This window comes from Ctenopharyngodon idella, chromosome 7 (assembly GCF_019924925.1).
Source record: "Ctenopharyngodon idella isolate HZGC_01 chromosome 7, HZGC01, whole genome shotgun sequence".
NCBI classification, from domain to species: Eukaryota; Metazoa; Chordata; class Actinopteri; order Cypriniformes; family Xenocyprididae; genus Ctenopharyngodon; species Ctenopharyngodon idella.
In genome coordinates this window covers 9,194,649-9,204,051 of record NC_067226.1, presented here as the reverse complement: position 1 = coordinate 9,204,051, position 9,403 = coordinate 9,194,649, and the positions used below count along the sequence as shown (strand labels likewise).

General features: G+C 36.2%; 1 protein-coding gene across 41 annotated transcripts in view; it reads left to right on the top strand.

The window, feature by feature from the left end:
* The first annotated feature begins 146 nt into the window (after nt 1-146).
* Nucleotides 147-9,403, top strand: part of madd (MAP-kinase activating death domain) — a 63,397-nt gene continuing 54,140 nt past the window's right edge. For 16 of the 41 annotated variants that reach the window (XM_051898441.1, XM_051898435.1, XM_051898450.1 and 13 more), the window contains exon 1: nt 149-411. The gene's annotated coding sequence lies outside the window, so the exon portion shown is untranslated. Of the gene's footprint in view, nt 412-9,403 lie in introns of all 41 variants that reach the window. The other 25 variants (XM_051898415.1, XM_051898437.1, XM_051898446.1 and 22 more) reach the window with 3 other exon arrangements.

The following is a 9,403-nucleotide window of genomic DNA, read 5'->3' as shown; positions in this document are numbered from 1 at the left end:
CAGTGAGTCGGTGACTCGAGAACCGGTCGAACCGATTCAGACTGATCAGTGCGCAAATCGTTGAGAACCGTTCAACTAATTCGTTGAAAAGAACCGACTCAAACGAACGATTCCATTACGAATCGGACGTTGGCGTCGCTATCGTACAGTCAGTTGCAAGCAGAGAGGGAGAGAGAGAGAAAGAGAGAGAGGAGGGGGACGAGCTGCGCTTATCAACAGACACAATCATCATCGCATCACTGACTGACCCGCTACCGCAAGACACGGATGTGCGCGCGTCGCGTCGTGCCTCTGTCACATCATGTGTTCTTCATCGTATGTAGCGGTGAATGTGTTTTGAGACGCTGTTTTGTCGCAGCAGGGCCAGAGATACACGGCTAAAGCAAGTAGCTGTGGCGTTAGCTCCTGGAGGTCAGTATCTCTTTTACTCCCGTTCTCACTTATTATAACTGATACATGGCGCTTATATGATGGTTTGCTCTGGACCAGTGGTGCAGTGATCAGATGGATGAAGGTGGCTTCGTTATAACGGCGTAGAAATGTACGCAGCTGGTTGTGTAAGCAGCTTTGACAGCTAGCTATTTGATCCTGTTAGCTACTGCTAGCAGCTGATCATTATTTTTCACTGTATAAATGTGTATTACGCTGCGTCTCTGCTCATAATATATGACCAAAGACTCTTAAATGTCAGGAGAGCCTAACAGCAAGGCTGTCGATAGGAAGAGCTCTCATCATTAATTGATGCCCTCATATTCAGTGCATTTGATGAGTCTGAATGTTATAAACAACAGTTTAACAACACACCCGTTTCTAAAAATGATCAGATCTGCACCCATTCATTTAACTCTTGTAAAATCCTGTACAGATGTCCATCTTTTTGTCCTCCAGAGGTCATAAGGACACAGGTTTTCTCTCCAGAGGGGGTTAGGATGTAGTGCTGTAGTCATGTCATCATCATGTTGTCATGATGATGATGATAATAATGATGTGACACAGGAAAACTTACCCCTCTGACTTTGTAAACCTTTTTTGCTTCGGAATAGCTGCGACATCAGGCCGAGTATAAGATGACTTGGGTGGTGTTGTTACTCTCTTGGGTGAAATGTGAGAAAGCTCTTTGCCTTTGTCAGTTCAGCCTGTTTCCTGTCACCGTTTGCAAAGTATTCTTTTTATTCAGTGGCAGAATCCATTTGATTGAGCTTATAAAAAAACAAATATATTATGAGCACTTATTTGGGTTTAGAAATTCAGTTTACTACTTGATAGTATACTATGTGTCGTGATATAGCTCGTTGTGTGTCAAAAGGCAAAGTGTCGGTTGTTAAAAGTAAAATAATGTGTTAAAATCCCTGTACAAGATTAGATATGGACTAAAAGCATAATTAATTACATTAACAGCAATACACTTTCATCTCTTGTATATTAAAGGGTCAGATGGGGGCAAGTAGTATAAGTGTCAGTATAAATTAATTCAGGAATTTGTCTTCTGCTCCGTCTCCCTCTTTGAAAAGTTTCATTTTGATAATGACAGATGAAAAATGTGTGAATGAGTGATTCTCAGTTCCTTCTGTAAGTGGAGAGTTCATACTGTATTTTGAATGAGGTATTTGGGATAAATGTCAGGGGGAAATGTGTATATATATATATTATTCTCCTCTGATTTTTAGGTGTCATTCTAAAGCAGCACCAAAAGTAACTACTAGATATAAATAATATATATATATATATATATATATAATAATATTATCCTCTTATATATCCGGCTTATCCTCCAGCTCATTGTGTGCTCCCAGTGGTGTCATGTGAATGGTGCTGTGACTCTGCGTGCGGATGTGTGGAGTGGGCAGACTGAAGTGTCTGTTGCTTTGATCTGATTTGGCCGCTGGGGAACGCTGGGTCCTGAATTGATTGAAATCACCTCTCCTCTCCACACTTAATCCTGATTGATGTTTATGACCTATCTTAAACATTTCATCTGTCACTCCCTGACAGAGTTCAGTTTAAATGTGCATGATGCACAATTACAGTTCATCTGCATTGAAGCTCATTTTAGAGGTTTGAATGCAATTGCACAGTCATTTTTCCTTCCTGGGTGTGGTTCTGCTGTATATCCTAAGAGAGAAAAGATGGAGATCTTTATCAAGACTCCCTAAGCAAGTTGTCATATATGACTCAATATTATAGAGATATTTCTCTAGTCCCATTAATATTCAGTAGCAACTGGCTGTGAGAAATTCAACTCTGAGATTTTTTGGGGTTGTTTTTAGTTATAGATTCAAGAGAAAACCAGTGAGATTACTGTATAATTTGTTCCTCTGTTATTGATTGGCTGGTCGAAAGGCTTATTTTATCTCGAGCACAGCAGTAGCTTGAGGGGTGTGCTGTGAGCATGTGTGCTGCCAACGGGTGGGATGGCTTTTGGCGTTCAGCCTATCTTCTACCACATCAACAAGTCTGAGTAATGCATCGCCACTGGCTTTTACAGTTTACACTGTATTTCACCACAACTGGAGGTGAAATTACAGTCAGATATTACATCTCATTGCAGATTGTTTTTTTTGTTTTTTTTTACTTTTACACTGCAAACAGAAATTAAAGCTTTTTTTTAAAACAGTATAAGTGTGGTTTCTTTGAAGTCCCCCTGAAATAAAAATTTAAGTTTTTTTTAGCTTTTAGTATGAATATGTTAGGTTTAAGGCCATGAATAAGCTGGTGTGCTCCAAAACAATGACAAAAATCGCTTTTAGGAGATATAAGCATTCAAAAATTACAGTCTCTCAGGTCTGTTATAATGGATCACAGATTTCCATGACATCACTCTGCACTTCACCTTCTCATCAGATCCTCTGTCCAATCAAATGCTCTCTAGAATCTAAAGCGTCCCGCCCCCTACATTATAAAAAGACTCTGAAGCTGCGGCTAAAATCGTCACTTGTTCACACATTTACTATTTTTACATGGTGAATGGCACATAGTGCACTATATAGGGGATAGGGAATGATTAAGTGTAAATATGCTTTCCATTGAGGGGAATGAAGTCTGGTTTCACGTTAGTGCAGCGCACACAGTCTGCTTCGGTCCAGAGACACGATAGCACAGAGCAGATCATATGCGTGAGTCAGTGCAGACCACAAAACGTATCGGACCCATTTGAATTCTGCACAGAATGCTATTTCAACGCAATATCAGTGTTTCCCACAGGATTTTGTGAGACTGTGGTGGGTGGACATCGGTCCATCTAGGGGGGTCCATGGGCATGCCCCCCGGGAGGAAAATTTAGTACATTTTAAATTTAAATGCATAAATCTGGTGCATTCTGAGAGCAAAATTTAAGTCACTAGATCAATGAAGAAATTTGTTCTCTTGTAAACAGTTTTGTCAGAAACAGCAATAAACTCCAGCAAGATAAAGTCATTTTATGCAAATCCACAGCCCTTTATCTACATATCAAGTATTATAATGGCAATATATCATATTGGAGAGTTTCACCGTGCTGACAGTCGTTACCAAACGTGACGCACTGTTTGAGTGCTGTAGAGAGAATGATTGACAGCTGCAGCGGAGGGAAGACGAGTTTCTGTGAACTTAAATTTAACAGTGTACAAATTCTTCTGTCCCTCACATGAAACTATGGAATGGCTTCAGATGACTTTGAATATAGTACACAAAAACTTAATTAGTCTGTTTCTTTTGCTCTATGACTCCCATTTTTGCTGTATAAAAGAGCAATTATCAATCCGTTATTTAAATATCATGACAGGCCTAATTTTCGTTTAATTTTGAGACTGTGGTGGGACAAATTAGAATGTGGCGGGCCGCCAGAGTCTAGTTAATGTATGGGGAAACACTGAATATGGAGGAGATTAGGAGGAAACTGAGGATTTACAGAGCTCAACGGCTCTGACCGAGCTGTGATATAAAACAAAACGCTGTTGGCTATTTTAAAAAAGGGGAGGAGCTGTTCAATATGTCCCGCCCTGTCTTCCTGTTGCAGTGGAAATTATGTTAACACATTGAATAATGTTGTGTGTTTCAAGGCACTTCAGTGAGCCTTTAATTTTAGTTTAACACAAAGCCATCAAAAAGTTGTCACACAAACTGTGTCAGTGGCAGAAAACAACTGAAAGTGATTTACGTAGCGAGTATTTGCATCATTATATTCTAAAATGGTTTGAGGATTGTCACTGTTGCAGTGTTATTTTATTATATATAATTATATATATATATATATATATATTATTTGCTATAATTGATATGTGCTTTTGTCATTTTTATTTTTTTATATTTGTATTTAGTTTTTTTTTTTTTTTTTTTTTTAGTTTTTAGTTTTAGTCATTTTAATTTTATTTCAGTTGGTTGATGATGCAACAATTTTTATTTTGTTAAGCTTATGTTTTTAATCTAGTATTTGCATTGTATTTTATTTCAGATTAATTTCATTTAACAAAAACAATTGTTATAATTTTAGTTTGTTTTTATTCAGATTTGTGTGTCTGCCACAGCATGTTTAAACTGAATCAAGCCCAACAGACTTGCAACATTTTTGAACTATGGGCGAGTAGGTTACTCCTTTATGGTATGTTGCTTCATATTTGCCTATGTTTCGAAAGATTGTGTTTATAAGTAGGTTTATTGTGCATTTTCAATGTGTTTCTGTTTTTGTTGGGGGTGAGAAATAGGCTTAACTTACTCTGACGTTGCTCATGTAGGTAGTGTGAATATAGGTGACAAAGTAAATACATGCCGCTTGATGTGTCACAGATAGATGTGTGAGACAGGCCTTGTTATATATTGTTTGCACTTTTTTATTTATATGTGTGTTTGTTTAAACTGTGGACCGTATTAGCCTTTGTGTACCTTTTGTTAGCTTGTAGCCAGTAAGTTGACTTGACCATCAGCTCAATCTTGTTGTCAGTGCTTATCCGTTTTAAGTGGCTCCTTAACGATTAAGAGCATACCATTCCTAGCTGCTTCAAAAAAAAAAAGCCTGCTGCAAACCAGCTGTGAAAAGTGGCAGTACAAAACTGTAAGAGTCTTGAGAATTTTGAAAAAGCCTCAGGGTTATGTTAACCCATACTGAACCCTGTGATATAACCTGCAGTCTATATATGGATTTCTGAGACATGGAAGCATTTGATACTAAGTTTCTTAGAAAAGAACATCCTCATAGATCAAAGTAAAATGTCATGTTTAGATTTAGATTTTCCAGAGTTTTATATTTTGTATTCATTGTTTGATGAATACATATTAAAGGGGAAATCACCTACTTAAAAAATGAATACACATTATGGTATTTAAATCTAGTCACAATATTGACGTGAAAGTAAAATTAATTACACATTTACTGATTTAAAAAAAAAAGCAAATCTTCCATATCTGGACTATAATGAAGAAAGAGTAAAAAGTCTTTCAATTAACAGGTCTTATCTACAAGAGCTAAATGTTCCCAAACATGTGCTTCAAGGCTATAAAGCCAATAAGAGACTATTCCCCCACCTAGAAGACAAATACTTTTCCATGTAAACACACATACCAGCATAATTAAAGTTATACCATAACCAAGCATGAAGAGCGACGTCTCGGGATGAAGCTGGTTACATGGTTTGTGATCTCTAGAGGAACTCTGGAAAGGAAGTGATTAGATATATTCAGGGCTCTAAATTAACGCTTGTCTGGGACAAGTGAAAAAGAATTTTGCCCGACAGGACAAGTAGCCTGATTAAAACGTCAATAACACATAAATAAATAAATTTAAAAAATATAAATGTGGAGTTTTTATATTTATAACATATAATGATGCAGTTAAGCAACATCACACGACTAGGAGTGGTGTCTTCCTGAATACCATCACACTATTGAAAATGTGCTACCGATTTCATACGACAGTTTAATAAACAAGTCACTTACACTTTAGATGCAATATTGACTGTTTTTGTTCTATTTCAGCAGCGAAAATAGTTTGAAACAAAGATCATAGCAGAACCATAACGCATCTCACAGCAACACTCAACTGTGTTTTCATTACCAAATGATTCAGCGTTTTGAATGAATCGGTTGAGTCAAAGATTCAATGACCCATTCATTAACAACTGCCTCATTCTTGAATGAATCAGCCGTTTGAACGAATTGTTTGAATGAATGACTCACTCATTAAAGGGATAGTTCTCCCAAAAATGACATTTCTGTCATTAATTACTCACCCTCATGTCGTTCCAAACCCGCAAGAACTCGGGTTTCAGAACACAAATTAAAATATTTTTGATGAAATCCAAGAGTTTTTTTTTTTTTTTTTTTTTTTTACCTCTCATAGAAAGCAACGTGCCCTTTGTAAAGGTTAAAAAAAAATGCCCTTGGGGTAAATATCACAAATATGCAGATTTAAATATGTCAAAGCTGATAGAAAACTGATGAGAATATTTGCTCCAGAATAAATATTTATACCACTCAAAAAAAATCCTATTTTTTTTTCCTGACAAGCAACTTGTTTACTCAGACAAGTGAATGACCGATTTACTTGTCCGAAGGACAAGCACATGACAAGGCTTAATGTCGAGCCCTAGTATGTTCTAGATCTAGATTTACACTTGTTTCGATGTTTTTGTTGTTTGGCAAGGCACACTGGCTCTGAAGCTCTTAAAAACAGAGAAGCAGCATACAGCCTCAGGCTTCAGAGAAAGGCTTTTAAGAGACATGTCCCTTTAAAAACACTTACTGATCCAAGAGGAAAAACATGCTCAGTGTTTGAAGTCCTCTTGAGGTGCACATTCTCCTCATAGTGACCAAGTGTGATTCTTTTCAGTAATTTCCTGGTTCAGCTATGGTTCAACTCTAATGTAAATCTTCTTCTTCTTTGCTGTCATACTACAGATTTGTTGAGTTCTGATCATTTAAGACAATTTTGTGCTCTGGCTTTCTGAAATGCATGAAAAGCCCTAAACTTCAGTCAGATCCATTACAGACGATGAAAGGTTTTCGCTGAGGAGAACTGAATGCAATAGTTGATTTATGATTAGCTAAGGTATTTGTTTGTTCATTTCTCTGGATGGAAAGAAGCAATTAGCCTTGCTCATTTTCGTTTTGCTCATGCTTGTTTTATTGGCTAAAGGCTGTTCATTGTATTTCTGTATGTATGGTGATTGGGACAGTGTATTGTCTGTTTAAAATAGCCGTCACAGCTGTGCTCATGAAAAGAGGCAGTATTGGTTTCCACGGCGACCGAGTGGAATCTCATTACCCGAGGCTGATTGTAGAGCCATGAGGCAGGCACACTATGATTGACAGAGTACGAGATCATATCACGTTTCCAATAGACTCATATGTTCCCTAGGGGTGATGAGGTCTGGGACTTGTTTTACGCTACCTAATTAACCAGGTAGTTAAGTAAAATAGAGGTCACGTGCGTCATTACTTTACAGCTGCGCATTATTGGTTGCAGATTGTGTAACGGTGTCTGATTCTAGTCTTAGAATTGAAGAACCAGCTGTTGCCAGTCGTCCTCACAAAGATTTTATTAAACATGTTTAATATTTGCGACTGGCGCCGGCAACTATGCTGAGATGCATTCCCTGTCAAACATCATTCTTGTAATTTTGTCAGACATATAATCTTTTTGATGATTCTTTGTATTATTTCATAAGATAACATTGAAAGTTAATAGTTTTAGGCTATTCATTTTGTTCTGTAGATGGAAAAAAGTGAAACTGCATTAAAAATTAAAATGTAAAAATTAAGAATAAGTAGTTATTTCTTTTATTTAAAAAACAAAACAAAAAAAACATTAAGTTGCTTTCCTTTTATTTTGACCTGGAGTCTAATAAAAGTTAAACAGAAAAAATAAAATGGTAGCTTACTGAATGTAGGCTATATAACTGCACTTATTTCTGAATATATGTTAATTTAAATAGCCAAACATGACATTAGTAAATTAAAATAATTTTATATATACACTTTAATTATGCAGTATCTAATATATTTGAGGGAATATGTTGAGGAAATACTGTTCCTTGAATAGCCTATCTCTGCAGCTCTTCTGTCAAATGAAGTCATGCTTTCAGACTTTCCAGTGTTGCCATTCCCGTTAACTTGTTTTGGGAGCATTGTATATTTATTGTAGACCGATAAAATGAAAATTAAAATATACAAATAACATTTTGAATGACTTTTGTTTTGGAAAAAAATAAAGCAGTATTTTATTTCGTTCTAACCGGTTACTGGTAACTCTGGAACCAGAACAATAAAATAGCCCGGCATTTTTTGCTCAGAATGAACCAATTCGTTTTTAATTCCTGATTTGAGAATAACAGTCTACATTATATTATATTATTATAGGTTTAAAAAAATAGCCCCAGAAATGTTGTAATTAACGAAATTAATCAGGAAATGCATAATGAAATGTGTTATTCAAGTTATGTTTAACGTTTCATAAATAAAACCACCAGTGTTGTTGGCAGGGTTTTTCCAGTTTTTTCTACACAAATTGCACTGCAAATAAGTAGCAGCAGCTGTCTATTGACATCCATGTTTGTCTCGGTACAAGATCTCACACAGTTGAGTTCAGCAGAATGTCCCGTCGTGACTCACCAATCGTAAGTGTGTTGTGTAGTGGACTGACTCAGTCATTAGGTTTGTGCTCCTCTCTGACTGTCAAAGACTAAAATCTGCTCCAGTCAATGGAAACAGTCTTTAAGTGTGTTGAGTTCAGTCTTAAATGTTTCAGCTAGTCATTAAGTGTGTCCCCAGCTTAAGACTGAATGAAAATATTACATATAAAGCCACAGCAGAACGACTGTGCTTCTCTAAACAACACAGCTATGTTTCTGAATGTATTCACATTTTGAGCAAATCAATCGGGTGAACCAATGATTTAATGGCCCGTTCATAAAGAGAGTCATTTACTTCAATCCTGAATGAATCAGCCGTTTGAACAAATCAAATAAATAAATGAATGAATGAATGAATGAATTACTCATTTAGACATTTACCAACACCTACTGGCAGTTTTAGTCTCTTACTTAGAGTATTATTTCATAAAAAAAGAATATATATATATATATATTATATTTCACATTAAAGTAATATTGAAACTCAAACTGTGTAAGATTACAAATACAAACCTACTTCCTACTTGACATTTGAATATAGTTGTTTATAGACTGATTGTTGACCATGTTCACACTTAAGTCAAGATGATCCATCTTCAGAAATGTCTCTTAGTTGTGGCCCAATGTTTACAGTGAAGTGGATGTCATTGGCTTTTAAAATTGAGCCAGGATTGTAATTTGATTGTTTTATCAGATTAATAAGAAGCTTTAAATTACGATAATCTGCAAACAAAAAAATTACACAAATTTCTGAGGAGTAAAATGCATCATTTTTGCCTTTGAAAATGTAACTTAGTATGAAT